We start from the raw sequence: 20,042 nt of genomic DNA, 5'->3' as shown, positions 1-20,042 counted from the left end.
ATATCATATTAGTATACTGATCACTGATTGGTTGATTCAAACATATGATATTGTCATCATTATCAGGATTGGGCACAAATTAATACAACATTATTTAAACCATTTACCAAAACAAATTACAATTACAGCATTCGGCAAACAGAGGGATCGTGAATTTATTATTATATGTTAACTGGAAAGTTACATTGATATCCGAAAAAAGAAAAAAATAATTATACTCATTGTAATTAAAAATCTATTGCTAGATTTAATGAAAATATATACATTTCTAAATATCATTTCATAAGCGTATTCCAGAAACTCTAAATTAAAAAATAAATAAATAAAAAAACTACATTAATGAAAAACAAACCGTCTCCACTGTTACTAATTGGGACAAATAAAAATGACATTTTCACAAGGGCTTCCACAGGCCAATTTTGCGTTATCAGCCAGATTTACATAAGATGAATTATATTTCAAAGAATTTCATCGATGACGTAACTGTGTGAATCACATATCCAACTCCCTGTCACCAAATGTGTAGTAGACCACGAGTTTCGTTTGGTTTGGAGTGATAGTATAGTATATTCTAACACTGGTAAAATACAAGTCTTATATATTTTAAACAATGCTTTACATTTGAGCATATACCTAAAATTTCTTAAAGCATTGATCTTTTTAATAACTGAAAAAGTAGATATGTTCAATGTGGTCACCTTTTTTGCCTTTATCATTGAATATGACACCCAAGTGCCTATGGCAATCACTGAAATTTAAAAACACACCATCTAATTTCAATTACAGATCACCATACAAGTTAACTGAATACGTTATGAAGAGAACATAATTTTCTTGGATTGCAATTGACGAACCAATGTATAGCCGAGTAACTTAAATATACAAAATCCTGATTAAGTATGGCTTTAAATCATCACAATGTACCCTTTAATTTTGACGTATCATCCGCAAACAGACATTTTTTTAGGTTCAAGTTCTAAACAAATATTATGATAAATTTCAGCTAGCTGATTAACAGTGGAGTGACCCCGTACAAATCCTGACTGAAATTTACAAAAAGGAGAATTTTCTATACTACAATATTTATAGAATCTTGATTCAAACTCCAATTTGATGAAACTAGAGCAAAATATGAAGAAAAGAAAGATTTACAAAACTACAAGAAGACTACAAATGTACGTTTTCTGGGGAAAAAAGCGGAACCACCAAGCATACTACAATATGTATACATGTGACGAGCATCAAATAGGACCAACTCGTGCTATTTACTTGTGTGTCTTAGAGGGATGCATTAATTTCAAAGGTCACACTTAATGATAAAAGGAATGCATTAATTTCAAAGGTCACACTTAATGATAAGAGGGATGCATTAATTTCAAAGGTCACACTTAATGACAAGAGGGATGCATTAATTTCAAAGGTCACACATAATGACAAGAGGGATGCATTAATTTCAAAGGTCACACTTTATGACAAGAGGGATGCATTAATTTCAAAGGTCACACTTAATGACAAGAGGGATGCATTAATTTCAAAGGTCACACTTAATGACAAGAGGGATGCATTAATTTCAAAGGTCACACTTAATGACAAGAGGGATGCATTAATTTCAAAGGTCACACTTAATGACAAGAGGGATGCATTTGTTTCAAAGGTCACACTTAATGATAAGAGGGATGCATTTGTTGCAAAGGTCACACTTTACGACGAGAAGTATGCATTTATTTAAGCGACGAGAAGTATGCATTTATTTAAGATGTTACATTCTACAACGACAGTAAAGATTTGTTATACAGTTCACAATATAACGAGAGGAATTTGTTCTTAAGGTCGCACTCTACAACGGCAGTGTTGCATTTGTTTCAGAGGTTAAAGTTTACTTGAGAAATGTTCACATTGTACAATATTTGTTACAGAGGTCACACTGTGTTCTGAATAAAATTTAACGGAAAATATCGAAAAAGAAATGGACCGTTTCAAACAATGTACCTGTAAGTGAACTGACGAATGAATTGATGTGAAATCACTCCTCCACGGGGAAGATTCTCGTAATTCATGTAAATGTTATAATTAATAAGAAATGACAGAAATATGTATATATATATATAACAAGAGGACAAGGGCCACTTAACTCTCTGAACGATTTGATTGTTGGGTATGATCGACAAATACTGTTTGATATGCTTTGGAATCCTTTTTCTCTTCTCTATTAAACTATCACGACAAGACTTCGTTGTTTTCTTACTTTTGGTAAAATGAAGATCAGTCAGTATATTTACATTAACATCACAATTTTTCTTCACATATATAAAATCGTTACTGTTGGCATACATTTTAACGGCCCGTCAACACATAAGAGGTCGTTAACAAAGCAAGGAGTTACACAGCAAATAATATTCCCGATAAACAATTTTATGTTATCTTAATCCTGACTTGATATCCTGAAATCGTTATCTAAAATTGTAGGAAAATCACAAACAAAAAGAATTTTAATCACACGTGTAATTTTTCACGATTAACTAACAACTATATAATTGATATCTAAATTGTGCCAAAATTGAATAAATATCACCTTGAAAATATGTTCCTACTTTGAAGTTATTTTATTCAACTTCTCAACAGATTTTGATTTTCAATTTTGTGATGTATCTATTGGTGTATTTAAATCGTATTCCTTTAGTATTTAAACACGTGTGTACTATACTGAATAATTCAACAAACATGAAAGTGTCAGCAACTTCATTAACTTTCCATGTTTAGGTATGTTACACAGGAAAATACAGCTTTTAGGGTAATGGCCACGTGCCAAACTAGTGATCAATTTGAGGAAATTTTCATTCGCATATTATAACAATTTTAAGGTCAAGGCCAATAGATAGTTCACCAAAGGTAATGGGTCAATTAAGTGGTCAATACTGTCTATTACTTATGTGTTTTTCAGGACCCACGCAACAGCTCTCATACATACACACAGTCTTTAAACCAATAACAGATTAACACCAATCTCTTTAAGTAATCGGTATGTGAATTGTTTCAGTTACACTATGGAGTTCCAAAGGTATTATCCTTCACTGATTTAGGGGGCCAGGTTAATTTACTGGACAGGTCGCTTGTCAATTACATGGAACAGACGGCACATTATATAACATAATCCATCAGTACGGGCTAGCGATACGTCGCTGCAGATATAGACAAGAGGCCAGTAGCCTCGTAGGTATAAGTTTTACATTTACACAAACAGGTCTTTGTCATTAGTTTAGTTTTAGCGAATCGACAGGTTTTGGTCTTTGAAACTAGGAAGTAAACACCATATTCTCTTGTAATGGAAGCATTAAGTCAAAATACATATGAATATATTTTAATCAAATGTTAACCGATTCTGCTTAAACAAGGGTTTACCATAAAATGCAGTATCTACGATCACCAAATTATATCAGTAATGGCGTCACCTTAGCGGTTTCCTGCTAAATTTCAACAATTCAACCTATTACGTTTTAAGCAATCGTGTTGGTTCTAGGTTTGATATCTGGAATCAACTTTTTTCCTTTTCCTTTTTTCTATATCAATTAATAGTTTAATTTCAAAATCTCAAAGCATTGTACAAGTTTCTTTTTTTATTAATCGCAATCAAGATTATCCAGTCCACATATTAAGGTAAAATATTACCTGGTGCTCTCTGAAATGAAAAATTACAAACTTATTTCACGACCGAATCGAGAAAAAAGCAAATGCTTTCTAGATTAAATTGTAAATGAGTTTTTTTATGATAAAACTGATAAAGTTTTTGTTCAACAATGATATGCCTGTGGTGGTCGTCTTGACTTGAAAAGTGGAGGAAACAGGAAACTAAATAAGCGATAACGTGTTTTCTTTTCACATGATATAATTGCAGGTGACATGCCCTAAAGTTAATGTAGGACTTAATAAAGAAACCAATATTAAAAATTTGAGGTTATGTTTAAGAGAAAGGAAGATGGTAAGTGAATCGTTGGATGTTTGAAGAGGATCCTTAGGGTGTCCGATAGTCTATTTAGGTGGGCGTTAGTTGAAAGTCAGAACCCATGGGAAACGTTAGCTACAGAGTTAGTCATCTTTTTATCTGTGGTACCCCACGCATTTGTCGTTGGTTAAACGTTGCAGTCGTTTTGGCACATTTGTTATTTGGTCGGAATATCACCATCATTATCCGTATCATCTTTCAACAAACATATGTTTTTCGAAGACAGTGTTATGTGAAGACATCTTGAAGAATGATAATGAAGATGATGATGGATGTCGCGAATTTTCGGAGTATAAATCAAAGACGCATGCGCTACAATAAAAAAAAAAACTCGTGAGAGAGCGTGGTCATTTGAATGAGAAGGAACAAAACCTAGACATATTGGAGAAATGTTGAAGATATTGACAGGACTGTTGGAATAATTGTATAAGTTTTTTTGACAATAGAATAGAAGTTCTGATAACACAGCCAGCAGCAGATTATAGTTATTGTGTGACGTTTCGATGACTACAAGGTCACATTGAGCAGACAAATGCAAGTGCCTATTTATTGATCTGGGACTAAGAATGTTATCGTTCTGATCTAGTGCATTCCTAGGATTCCACGTCTTTTTGATGTTCATTAAGTCGAACCCTTAATCCCTTGCCTGTTTCACCAATTTATGATGCGTCGTAGATCTTGCGTACGATTTTTACGCATTCTACGACGTTTTCTTTGGACGTTTTATCCTTAGAATCAACTAGTCTTGTGAAGTTATCGCGGTCAAAGCATTGCAAAAGCCATGAAACCTCACAAGACTCTCCGGAATATCATAGTCCATCGTAAGTATAAAACAACCAAAGAGAACGTAGCAGGTGTTTTTAGCTTTGATATGCACTACACAAAGATTGTTTGTGATTGTTGTGGTCGATCTGAAATCAGGTGTTTCAGAAACGACTATAGAATTATTTAATGAAAGAAATGTTTATCTCAGATCATTAAAAAATCTATCGTGTCTCTTTCTTACGCATACAGTGTGAAATACAAAATATCGGAACTTTTTGTTTGTTGGAATGTGAAGAGAGACAAGATAATCAGCTAGGGTATGGCTCTTATACTTTGCAGTATGATGGAAAAGCTGTTTGTCATACAATCGTGTATCTCTTCAGGAACATTATAGAGTGTAATGAAAGACATACTTTGGGGGTGAAAATTACCTTAAACAAAGTGTTAGTGCTAAAATAAAGAAATATTTGCGAATTGGAAAAGTTAAAGACATACCTATTCAATTTCATGTTTTCTAACCTCTGTAGATGAATTACCATCCAATTATACATCTGTTATAGAATTACCATGATAAGCATCTAAATTCATAGTGGTGCAGTACAATATAAACACTCGTTGCACGCGAGTATTATAAAGAAACAACAAATACAATGAGGATGGTTGCAACAATATATGTCCCATACTGGCCCACTGTAATGATTTATAAAAAAAGTGTTGTTTTGGTTTTCATTTGGAAAAGTAGAAAAGGATGTTTGTTAAAACCCATTTTAATGTACAATTGCAATAGGTGTGACAATCTGATGCTTTATAGATGCGTGAATACCTGGAAATTGTCTTAAAAAATTAAGCCAGTGAAATGCTGACAATGATTTTCTAGAATAGTAATTGTGACCTTGACTTGATCTTACACCGCCGAAACTTTAAAAAAGATGTTTTATTGCATAAAGATTTTCTTCTGTCTGACAAGAATCCCCAAAGAAATGAGGCTGTTAGAGTGCTGACGATTTTCTTAATACAGGAACTTAGAACCTCGAACGTGTTAAAGCTATGATTGTAAGTGTGTGACGTTTGATCACAATCCCATAAAGGAATGAAGCCTCTAGGTCGCGTGCAAAGATTTTCTAAAAATAGTAGTAGACTTAGTCCAACGTCACTAAACTCAAACTAGGAAAGGAAATTGATTGAAAATTAAGTAAAATTATTGCATAATTTTCCGTAGAGTTTTCTCCTTAAATTGAAAATCAGCTGTGTGACAGTTAAAATCGTTGTTGGGCAATTGTTGGTAGACACGTGATTTTTTTACTGCCCAAAAATCATAATGTGATATGTAAGGCATCCGCTCGATGAGATACGTAGTTAGAGTCGTAAAATGGAATGGAACAAAGAAGACTTTGTACTTATAATCAGCTTTGGTTGTTACCTGTATATTACGAAAGAGGGACAAACATTGTATACACATTATAAACGTACTTCGTTAAATGAACTAAGTTAATAACTATGACTGTACTGGATGTGTGTGTGTGTGTGTGTGTGAGGGGAAGGGTAATTTATTCAGCAGACATGGAAGGTACAAATGTATCGGAGGAAAAGGTGCTAGTACGAGGAAACTGACTATCTAGGAGGAAAGTATATAGTTAACATAACAGTGTTCGATAACCCTTTTTCCATACTTCTCTCAGTGTTTGTGTATGTGTTGCTTACCTTCATGTTGCAAGGCTGTTTGTTCATGTTTATGTTGATGCACCAATGTCATTCTGATAATAATGATGAATTATGAATAAAGATGACGTATTGGTGTCTTGCTTGCATTTTACGTGGTTTAACATCATTGAAACACAATATGAGAAATAAGCGGTAGCCCGAGGCTTACCAATTTATTGTATAGATTTCGTCCATTCTCTGAATCCTACAGTATTGTAATTCATATTTGAATCCCCTCTATCATTTACGTTAACGAGTTTTTCATATATTATGTTAACGCTTCCCTGAGCGCCTTGTTTTTTTATTATATAACACTTGAACGCATGATTCTTGTATGCGCATGCGCAACGTTCTCACAGAAATGGCATCTCTGTTGTACGTTACTGGTGAAAATCGCACACACTTATGATAAAAAAACGTATGATAAACGTGAGTTAACTTTTCAAACTACATGGACTCGGGATCGGCCTTAATTGTCATTTAGCGATGATAAAATGTTCTGTACATGGTACAAGGAGATAGATGAATTGGAATAAAGACTCGTTTTTTGTCACAGGCTGCGAAAATTTAAGGCTTGATCCATGAAGACATGTGGCACATCAGGACACTTCAAAAGCAAACCAGTGTATTTTCCAGCTAAATAAGGCTCAGCATGGTCATCCCTCTATTAAAATTAGAACAACCCACTTTATTGCCAAACGTCACAAATCTTTCAAAGATTGTACAAAAGACACCAGTGAATAGCAATGTTTATAAAGACTATTTGCTCATTTGTTAGCCTGAAATGATGAAAGGTTTAGATGTCTAGACTAGCTATACTACTAACGAAGATGGTGCTTTGTGAAAACACAATGTTCGAAGAAGGGACATAAGTAATTAACATCATGATGCAAGCTTCATCTTTTTAACTTGTGATGGCAGTAATGATTTCAATGGTGACGACATCGAGTCAATACATATGAATGGTATAGTGAAGGACTTTTTTCATGGAAATGGCTGCTATGAATCAGCATCGGTCTCCGATATACATTCCAAATCTACGTTAGTGGGAAAATGTCACCTCATTTTCCATGATGAAACAAACAAAAAGAACCCGTTGACCCAGCATGAAGGCTTCCACACACATTTGTTTGATCAAAATAAATAAATACATTGTCCGTAGACTGTTCTTCTTCAGAGGAAGAACACACTGTCACAGAAGATGGAGAGCTGGTTAAGAGATTGTATCTATCTCTATCTCCAAAAACACCTAAACAATTGTATCATTTGTGCCACAAGATACGACAGATTCTTCTACATCAGCTGCTCGATCTCGACCTTTTCCTACAACGAACCCAACATGGACAGCTTTCCACCAAGTTGTATGATAAGCGCGATGATTTCAATTTCACTGTGAATTTCTGGATAGCAATATGCCTGCCTCTAACAAAATAAAAATTGCTATATAAATTTTAATTAAGTCAGCCTTATCCCTAAGAAGAAATGTGAGACCCATTTTGGCAATACAAGCCCCTTCAGACGCTTCCATCAACGGTTCTACAATACCTGGTTTTTCTAAAAATAATAAGTCAATTTAGCCCTTGTTGATCCCGCCTATCAGCTCCCTGGGGGTCAGTAAGGATCAATCTATTCATACCATCAAGCTGCCATCCTTTAATCATAATTCTCACTATATAAACTATTGTAAACTTTACCCTCCCCACGGGGAAATGTTAGACACTGTGACCATGAAAATCACAATTTTGGTAAACCATCTTAAGATGCTTCCACCCATGAACATTTTATTCAACCATATCTGGGTGGTGAGAAGAATATTTTTGAAATTGTAGTCAATTTTTACCATTTTTGGCCCCGTCCCTGTCAACTGAAAAGATTTGAAGTTATTTCAAAACCGGTAAAATATATTTTTAGCAATTTAAACATGCTAATTGCATGATCCGCCATAATCATGAATATTTATGATATATGAATATATCATGGTTTTAAACCATGAAACTCTGTTATAATTTTACTTCCAATGACGTCATCCCTTCTACCCCCACGCTTCCTGAATTATTATAGAATTTGTGACATTTACTGAGGGTATAAGGTAAGGTTCAGAAATGGCTCCATAACAAGGCAAGGGTTCATCGCAAGGCTTCTTATAACCACTTATTTTGTTCATTGGAATCTATTTGTCATGTTAAGCAAACATTTTTGTCGAATTTGGCATAAGAAAAAGTTATGATCAATTAAATAAAGAAAAAGTGATTTTTTCTTGATTTTTAGAAAAAAAGTTTGATCTTAGGAGGAGTGTTTCAATCTCTTCCGGTTTCGGTGCACCCAAGCGCTTTTAATATGATCTGGCCCCTTATATTTGCTCTTCTTAGACAAATAATTGAAAAAAATCGTGACCGGTAAGTTTGTCAATTAGCAGCTAAATTGCCAATACTCCACAAAATTTTGGACGAAAACTACAAATTTAGTATTTCTAAAATAAATGTTTTGGAATCCCAATGATGTTTTGATGATTTTATGGTAATTAATGCCTTACCTATCTATAAGCAAAATTAGCCCATTTTAATAGTTTTATTTTTTTTTTTCAAAATTTGATATTAACGTTATTATACCGTTTTTAGAAAGATTGTCTAGGCATCCAATATTGGAAACGCATTTAAATATATGCACATAAAAGAATTTAATGTTTTCCAGTTTCATTATCCTGTTATGTTCATTGTTATGCCAAGATACATGTTTTTTGTGGTATTTTCAGACAAATAACCATGATAATCTAAACTCTACCATTGTTACCATGGCAACATATATAAACTTATTTTTTCAAAACATGCTTTAGTAATACTGTGATATGTCATGAATTACCTTTTTCATGATTTTAAGCTGATTGGTACTTATCCATTGAACCAGAACATATTTTGAAACAAATTTTATATAGTGTATCAGTTCTTTGTGTTATATTACTCATGAAGGAATAAATTCGATAAATATTTCATTTCATGATGTGTCTTTTCTCAAGAAATGCGAGGCTGAATTTATCGAAGAGCAAACAACCTTGATATTTATATGTTAAGAAATGGTCAACAGTTTGGATGATAATTCTCTCAAGAAACACCAAAAGTAATATTTAATGTATATGTGTATATTCCAACAGATAACCTTCAACAACTATGATATCGAAGGCCAGATCCCTGTTACCATGACGACGTTCATTACAGAGTTTAAATGTACAGAAGATTCTACCAGCTAACGTATGTATTATGTTGACTTTTTATATCACTTTTGTTATGAAATACTGAAGCGTCATATTATATCATTCAATCTAAATAATAGACTAAATAACATACTTTGGAATGTCTCGCCGGAAGTAATGTTTGAAATTGCAATTTTATCAGGTTTTTCAAACCTATTTTTTTTATTTCTACAGCCGCGGTCCCGCCAGCACTAGTTTCCTTCGTTTGCATAGTAAACTTCACTGGCATACTTGCTTGCGTCTGGTCCTTTAAAAATTCCATTCAACTCGTGAAAGTAAGATACCACTTGCAAATACTAATAATGGACACTTTTATTAATATCATCACGTTTTCCCCCTAATATGGAGACTATCACATAATGCATGAACACTACACTTGTAGCATGAAATTTGACTGTCATAACCGTTTGCATTATGATTCAACTAATCTAACAAGTGATTTCTGCAATGCTCTAGCTCTGTGGATATTTGTATATCAAAAACACAGTTTACCATTTTTCCAAACTCATTTGACACTTCCTCGCCTTTGGCCGTTAGTTGGTGGTTTGCTCCGCCGTGGTCCTGTTCCCTGGCTGAGCGTAACCACCCACTGCTTGCTTAACGCTCAGTATTAAGGTAGTGATCAGTTTGCATATTGTCAGTAAAATGCTCCCGTAGATGGTATTTCGCTAGGTACCTTCTGTGGTATACTTCAGTGAGAAAGATCTATAAATTCAGCGACTATTTTGCAATATCGCACAGAGGCTTACGCAAACACAGCCTAACGAAAACGGAAGTATTCACATTGACTACATAGGGAAATTGTTACTGAATAACGATGAATGTTGGTTCAAGATACGATTCTTCGAATTCAATTTGTAAAAACGATTTTCATTGATCAATTTCTAATTTTATACTTCATGTAGTAAACGGTGATTGGATAGGATGACATGGAAATAAATTTGGTTGTGATCGTTCAAGATTAAGTTTACCCTTGAGCCCCTTTGAAATAAAGAATCTCTGGATGAATTTGATACATATTCGCATTAAGTATTGAGTTCTAAAATCGAACTAATCATTGGATAAAGTGAGAGACTCTTTCAGGCAGAGAGGGCAAACATTGTCAGCGGACGGATGCTGGAAAATTATAAGATTCCGTGAAGTAATGCTTATCATCAGTAGTCTATTCAACATCATCGGTTCAGTTATAATATCTACAGCACAGGTAAGTATATAATATCTACAGCACAGGTAAGTATATAATATCTACAGCACAGGTAAGTAAATGCATAAAATCTTTCTTTTTTTTTTTTTTTTTTTTAGTGTTCTCAAACCTTGATTTCTTATTGTCTGCGAAATTGTAAACACATTTTCACTGAGTACCAACTATGCACAAAATGCCAAATTAGAAGAAATTTAATGTTACCCAACAAAATGTGAACCCCGCGAACATGTCATTTCTAGGTTTGGGATACCGCTGCGTCCGTAGTCCGTACGTCAACTTTTCCTTTTAATGGCTACTAGTCACAAAATTCCTGAACAGAATTTGACTTAATTTGGTCAAAGGTATCCCCAGGGGAAGGGAATATAATTTCTATAAAAGGTCCTTTCAAAGTGCTTTAAAATCCTTCTCCTCCTGTAGGAATTATTGGATTTTGTCCAAATTTGATATGAATCAAGTTTTTGTGAAGGAAGTTTAAGTAAAGGAAAATCGACTTTGTAGACACAGAGGGTCTCTTAGGGAAATAGCGAATTCTTTAAAATCCTTCACTCAGCGTAGTACTACATTGGACAGACAGGAAATGCCCTATCTGAAAGAGTTCGGGTTCACAGACAGCAGATACGTCACCGGAAACACGGAATATCCCGCTGAGTGAACATTTGGACATCTGCGGCAAAGGAAACTTTTTGATATACCCGTTCTATAAGATGTCAGAATCTACAACGTCAAAACGAATCATCAAAGAAGACTTTTTTTGTCAGACTGTTTAAACCGTCCCTAAATACACACTGAAGATTGCGTCGGTACACAATTAACGTTATTAACTCCCCTTTTATTATAACAATAGCATTACGTCACAATGTAGGTTACTAAGTAACGTACAGTGAACATGTAATGTAATCACCTGAAGATGGCCGCGAGGCCCGAAAACGTTAGTGATATATTTGTTTGTCATGTTAAGTGATTTATTTTCTCTGTATATACGATACACAAAGTTTCTATCTTTTTAAATTATATATATATATAATAAACATATATGATTTCCCCATCATCATGTATATTCTTTTTGGGCATCAAAAAAGAAAGACAGTCATGATATAAAATTTTACCCAATAGTCTTGCTCATCGTATTTGAAATACCCAACCTATAGGCATGTATACCATTGCTGGGCTTTAAGATCCGTGCGATACAGGCCTTATGGGACTATTGTTAAATATGTAACGTCTTCGCTGGTCTTCAAGCAAACCACATACATGATAAAAACCTTATTCTTTTTATATAGAATTAATTACGAAGGTAATGATTTCTAGATTAATGACGCGTTCTTCAATTTCCCCATCAACATTATTCCGAAACCCTCGACACGCAGTTCGAAAAAAAATAGCAATACTTGTTATGATACACGGCATCACAAACGATACAAGTTTCCTCTAGAGAGTTTACTCATGACTGCTGCACAATTGCAGATTGCCAAGTGTTTGACGACTAATAAACATTCTTAAAAATTTAATGAATTCCTCAGAGCGCTGAAAAATCGAAAGAGCTATGTATGAAAGAAGATACGGTAATATTTCATGCGACGTTAGGCGTACTGAATTTTGATGGAAAAGAATCACTGACAATAAACTACTTTTGTGATACTTATCCGCAGACTTTTATTCTCATGTATGCTTTATGTTCCAGCATTCTTCATTGTATTTTGATACCTCCGCGATCCTGCTTGGTTTGGGATGTCTCTTGCTGTTGATACTTTCACTTCACTACCTGTCTTTTAACAAAGTGTTTAGTGTAAGTTTTGCATTTACATGTAGAAGACTAGAATTGAAGCATAAGAACAGTGTATAACCCTTTGGCACTTTCTTCATTAATGCTTGATAATAGCATGACGTAAAACATGGAAGACGGACCCATAAACAGATAATTAAATCGAAACTCAACAAAGATGCAATGAATGCAAAATTTTAGCAGAAAAAAGTGTTATGACGGATACTCTTAACTGTACAAAGGGGAAGACAATCAATACACTTAAGAAATATCAGGTTCTTAAACAAGGAAAACAACAGCAACACACCTTACTTCATATCGTATGAGGAAATAGAATATTCCTAATCTGAAGTCATCACACCGAACCCAGTTTAGTGAACAGCTGTTTACTAAACATGGAGGTAAGCTGTTAATGCTGCCATTGGATGGATATATCTAATGGTATAGTCAACATTTCTGAACCCAAATAACAGTACATACATGTAGCTTTCAGTGATGTACGTCTCCTATAACAACTCACTGATAGCACCAGTTCCACATTTTCACAAGGATGATTTCACAAATAGATCCACATCCTTCTGACCTCAGTTAAGGTCATATGAAGATGTTTACGGGAGGTGTGTCCACCAAGAACTATTAAATCGATTATGGACTACAACGGATTCTCGTTTTGAACCTTAAGTAGAGACTATGTTATTACTTGTACATAGATCTGGAACAGTGCATTTACGAACGCTCTGACATAGCCTCAGATGACAAACATATTTCAGTGAAATTTTGGAAGTAAAACAAATTCTCTATCGGTAGCGGCGGATCTGGTATGTCTAAGTTAACCTTCATTTGCTTTTCGGGAGATCCATGTAGTATTAAAAAAACGAATCTTGTTTAATATTTCATTAAATGTCATATCAATTTTTATATTCTATTTTACAGAGCAATGTCAACAAATGTGATCAAATATGTTAATGTTATCCTTTTTACCTTTCTGTCATCTTTTAAGCTGCTGTTTCTTGTGCTCAACAAGTCGACCTCGTCTGTAGTGCACTTCTTGATTTGTATTGTCATTATGTACATTGGATTTGCTCTATGTGGATGGGCAGTGCTAGGACCTCATCATGTAAAGTTATTGAACAAATGCTGATTCCCTTTCCTACATGTATTATGGATATGTATATGCAGAAAGGATAATATGATCGAAACTTTCAACATTTGCGAAATGCGTTTTTCCAGCTTGTACTAATCGCTCTTGTAGACAGACTTTTAAGAGCACAAGGAGTCTTCCTTTGGGAGGAACCCGGGGTTACTGGGTAAAATTAAGGTGGTCGACCGGATGAACCCCTACCTTTTCCACGTCCTCTCGGGTAATCAAACCCCGGAGGTCTAGGTGAGAGAGTTACCACAGATGAAAATTATACAGTTAAAGGAAAGATGTTTACAATGTTTAAAATCTTGTGAAATAAGCCAAAAGCTCACAGGAAATCTAGAAAATTCAAGGGACCGTTGAAAATATATCGACTTATTCGAATTTTGACTAAAACAAAGTGTCCAAGTAAGCTTAAAGATATCAGTTTCCTGACGTTGATTACGGTTGAACGAAGTAGGGGGTACGTTAGCAAGATACAGCGTAGTATAGTAAATAAACAGAAACAAAAAATCTCTTTCTATTGTTTATTCATCCAAAACAATTAATAACAAAACCAACCAAATCAATTTTAACAAACGTCGTTTTGTCCCGTATACATGAACTCTACCCATTACAGACCAAGCACGTATAAATCATATAATTCACAGAATGACAATAAACCGAAAATAAAGTTTGCATTTGATACGGTACACGAAACGATGTATGAATGTGCATATTATATTGATAATGAATCAATAAACATATGAAAAATGCGGCACTAGAAAGTTACGTGTTTTAGAAAACATTATACAAGCAGGGACCAAGTGTTGACCGATGTGCGTAATAAGCCAAGTGTTAGGCACAGTTGACTGTCTACTCTGTGTACGTATTGGCCGATTTCGTTGGAAGACGTGCCGATGTTTTGACAAAAATTAATTTATAGACAACAAATTACTTTTATCTTGCTTAACAATTAAAGGAACTGAAAAATCACTTGGACGCAAACGAAATACGCGTCATCCAAACTAAATTTACAAAGATATAGAAGTAAAAAAAATCAGGACATGGAAATTATTTCGACTGAAACGAAATTTCGACTCGAGCTATTTCGAGACAACGAAGCTTTGGATTATATCACGTGTAGAGCAAATGTCAGGGTAATCCACTAGTATTTGTTTTATCATAATTATTATCTAGCACAAACTGTACGACAAACCTATCAAGTAGATATCTCTGTGAATAGTCATGGTATTTAAACTATTATGTAACCATTTCATTTCCCTCCTAGTTTGTGTCATTTGGCAAAACAGTGAAGTGCTTGCTCGCACTTATGAACGGCGATGAGATATATGTTACTATGGAGGCAGTTGACGAGGAAAGCGGAATCGTCTACTGGTTCGCCTTTATATTCATCACCTTCTTCATTGTTCTCTTCGCCATCATTACACTGAACATGTTCATCGCCATATACAACACGACGTACGAGGATATCATGGTAAATATTTAAACTTTCAGCGATCACACGTTATAAAGAAAACGCAATATGAAAAACAACATATTAAAAAGGTTAATAAAAACTTTATATCATTCATATTTACCTACAAATAACATAGCATTGAGAATCACATTTGAATCGAATTTAAAAACATGTTTTGCAGCTTATATAATTATGTCTCCGAATTTATAAGCTGCAACTTGCGAACGTGTGTTAACAGTTTTATCACTGTAGTCCATGCGACGTACCTCCTTGTATTAAGAAAGCATTACGACATGACTAAGGCAGTAAACAATGTTCATTAATATACATTTTCTGCTTTATCTTGTTATTGACGCCAACTTGATAGGTAAGATCACAACCTGCCCGTTATAAAAAGGAAATCAATATCACAGCGTATTTCATATGTTTACAAAACCAATTATATGATGCTTCTTGATAAATTTTCAGGTCTTAGAATTCATTTTGCTCCCCAACCTTTTTTGTTTACATGTGACAGACTTATTACCAATATCTCAATTTCCAAAACCTGTTCTGCTGTCCTAATTACAATACTGTCGGCTGTCTCCCTATTCATTTATTCATATTTCATGTATTTGCTTAAATGAATGCCCCAGGGGGATAGAAATAAGAGCGATCTGATGAAGCTCATTTGAGGTCGTGCTAAAGCAGTGTATACTCTGGGCTGTACCGGTGGAGAGGAACGGTGAGTATAAAGATTGCAGAAAATGTTAATCGTCTGTAATGTCATGTGCTAGACTCCTGGTTTTGCAGATCATTTTTGTTTTGCTGTTTCTTTTTTTGCCTTCGTTCTGAAATCCATATTTTCGTTTCATCCTCACGTGGTGAACGACAAATAGTACAAATAGTATATATTTTTTAATAATGAAACTTTTTAACCTACTTTTATTTACAACATTTTGTTTGGTTTGTTTCTTAACACGACTTAAAGAAGTAAAATGAGCATTTTGATTAATTCATTGAAATCACATGTTTCTCCCGCAGCAACTGTGACGGACTCGAGTGCTGTGTATGAATTTTACCTCTTACATTGAGCGGATTTCCATTTCGACAGCACAGTTTATATTAAAGCTAAAATGAGATTCGAGCTTTGACTTGATATACACTTTTATTTTGTTAGAAAATTAGACCAGTAATAATGAAACATCATCTAGGATATTTTCAAAATCGTTTTTATGTACATTTGTATTAAAAAAGGTATGAGCAATGTCCTACATAGTCATATATCCGATAAAAAATATATCTGTAGTTCTACTTTTAGCATTGCAATTTCTTATCTATTTTGTACCATCTCCGTATTTACGATAGTTCCACCTGACGTCTTGCAAAGAAATAGCAATGTGATATCTGTGACTGTCTGTCACATTGAATGTCACTTGGGGGTTTAATGAAATGTAGATACCTTACAGAGTACTGCAGTTTTAACTCCGATTATATAGACATGCTTTTCCACTAACGAAATCGACACCAGATGGCAATATGAATGTGGGATTTCGAATTTCGCACAAAGTTCGAAATTGTTGTATAACCAATCAGCTGCCGAAGCAGGTACGATGCCTATAGAAGGTCACAAGAACACCCACGAAACGCCGTTTATAACGAGAACAACTAGATAAAATCAACATAATCCAAACTCAAATTCAATAAAAAATAGTGAAAAATATGAACAAAAGAAACATATACACGTATATTTCCAAAACTTACCAGGAGACCATGTATTTCGAAAGAGTAAAAAATCTTTAAATAGTATTGTCGTAACGGAGAAATCAGAATTTCGGAATCAATGCGGCAAAACTGGTTAAAGTTTTTTTCTTTTTATACGTTAAAATACGTGTATACCTTATAAAATGTTTATAAGTACAAGTCATTCGAATATGGGGAAGTATGAATTATGTTCTCTTTTGTAAACATACAGGTTCAAAGGCATTTTTATAGACATGTATATAATCGCAATTGTAAGCCAAACATCGTGCATGGTTTGGTTTTTTGCGCCCAGAATAAATCTAGCCACATATACTACACCAGTATATCATGGTCTTTATCTGTTGATGTTCTACAAGGTTTGTTGATTGATATGTGTTTAACGGTCCGTCGATAGCCAGGGTCATTTTGTGCCAAACTACTATAATAAACGGTAATCTGCAGTAAACATAACCTAATTAAAACGGTGTAAGGGTAAAACCAAATGATAGCATATGAAAGCTAAAATAATTATGTCTAAAAACATGTAAACAAGCAGAATATTTCTACAAAGTCGCCATATGCATTATAAAATGATCCAGTTGACATCATGAGAACAAATAAAAATAAATAACAATATTTATATAAGTTTAGAATTCAGATACATCTGATAGCATTCCTGTCAGGCAATTTTGCATAATCAGTTATACCATGACAATATCATTTATCATGGGTACATTTAAATCATGATTGACCTAAAGGTAGACATTATTCAATAAAAGTTTTCCAATGTTATATGTTAGACATCTGTCTTCCATATACTTCGTTGTATAAAGAAGCTGAATTGTGTGCATTTCACACCCGTTCCGTACCACAACCATAACTTGCGGGGTGGGTTGGTTGAACCTTAAGTAGAAAGGAAACAAATAAGAGGGGAACCTTGTATCAGAACCAGGTTTAATTACCATGGTAACGATAAAGATTATTGTTTTAAGTATTACTATCTTAATGGCCCATCAACACATAAAAGGTCATTAGGGACATCAACCGGTGAATCACACAGCGATCCAAAAACGTATATAAAATGAAAAACTAATAAAAGACAAATGCTAAAATTCTTAAATGGGTATCTTATCATACAAGATTAAAATTGTAAGAAACATTCTATAATATAGACCAACATTTTTCAGATAAGTTAGAATTTCACAAATCTCAACAGATTTGAAAATGCCTTTAGCCTTGTATCGTTACGATAAAAAAGTTCTCGAGTAGACAGAAGATCAATGCAGTCCAATAAAAATGGTCTAACGGTGAATGGCTCATCACATCCTATTCACCGAGGATTATCTTCGCTTTTCAATATATATGAATGTGTAAGGTATGTATGGCCCATCCGAAGACGGACAAGGACAACTTATTCTCGGTGATTGTCTCTATAGCATAGGAAACCATTCACCGATGATAGGTTTTACGGTGTGCAATTTATTGTCCGTATATTGATTCCATTCCTCCTGCTACTGAGCTGTTAGAAATAGTTTGATAAAAGGTTTTAAATTAGTAAAATGAAGTGTAAAAACAACAGGTGGTAGCGATAAAGCTGTCTTTGGGCCACGATGTTTTTTCCATTGCCTGGTATTCCCATGTGTCCGGGAACCCAGCAAAAAACAATACGAACGTTTAAGGTAAGTTCATGATTTAGTATTGATGTATTACGAATGAAAATATTTCGATCTTTTTCATTACTCTCATGACTTTGCTTGTCTCGCCGAGAATTTTGAGGCGTTGCTTGGAAGCCGGCATCCATAAGCTTCATCTTGTGTAACCATGGCCATGAAGTAAAGAGTCAATTTCAGGTGAGTTCAAGAGCCAGGATGGAATTTCTATTGTTTCAAATGACTGAATTTGGGCAATATCAATATTTGTGTCTTGTAAAAGAGTGAAAATCCCGATTGGTGGGATGGTCTTTGGTTTATTTTGAAACAAGGTTTTATATTTTGGACAAAAAAGCAGGGTTTGTAAGGATTTGATTTAGTTGAAGTGTGTATTGCAATATAGTGATGGTTTGTTGGCCTCTACATAGAGGCTTGCTGAAGGCGTGGTCTGAAAAAGCATCGAGAGCAAGCCTCAGACCATGGAGATGAATAGTGTCTAATCATTTGAGATATGAATGTCAAGCAGATCAATACACAATGGAACCATAGTCTAATTTTGATCTAATAAGAGTTCTATACGGTATTAGCAAAACTTTTCTATCAGCTCCTCAACTAGTGTGGACACTACCTTTAGAATATTCAGTGTCATAAGGCATTTGGCTTTACGATACTATATATGTGGAAGGAATGACAATTTCCTGTCGAATGTTACAACGTAGAATTTAGTTTACTCAACAACCGGAATGGGTACACTACAAAGAGATAGATTTGGATTGTCGTGTTTTTCCGCATCCGACAAAAATGCAAACAAACGTTTTTTTTTTTTTTTTTTTATTGTGAAAATTTAAATCAAAGGATACGAAATACTTACTTTGTATGTATATATAGGCAAAGTGAAATGCAGACTTAATTGATTTTATGAATTTTAATTTACATCCTAACACAAAACCAATATTGGCGAACCTTGCCTAATTCCACCGGAAGTTTTAAAAATATGCAGGCAGAAGCTTTATTCCGCAGGACAACAAGTTTATTTCATGAGAGAGAAGTACTTTTCTTACCATAGCCAGTAGCATAAGTAAGTTCTGACACATGTAATTATGCAAATTTTATTGCTGCAAGCCAAGTAAAGGTTTTCACCACACAAATATTTATCGCACCTTTTTAAAGATTAAGATTAGATATCTTAGTTTATTCTGATGGGCTTTATTTTTGACTGCGTAATTGACGTCATGACTTGGTTAATTGTGTCTGCAATTTTAATTGTATCGTTACTTAAAAACATGAAGAACATACCAACATGACAACACAATCATAATTCAATCTAAAATTCCATAAAGTTAGGGCAAAATATGAACGAAAAAAGATTTACACGGAGACTCATAAAGTTCA

The sequence above is a fragment of the Ylistrum balloti genome, unplaced genomic scaffold (genome assembly GCF_031769215.1).
Source record: "Ylistrum balloti isolate Yb309-2 unplaced genomic scaffold, AGI_CSIRO_Ybal_v1 Utg369724, whole genome shotgun sequence".
Taxonomy (NCBI): Eukaryota; Metazoa; Mollusca; class Bivalvia; order Pectinida; family Pectinidae; genus Ylistrum; species Ylistrum balloti.
The sequence above is the reverse complement of the archived record's forward strand: the minus strand, read 5'-3'. Positions refer to the sequence as shown.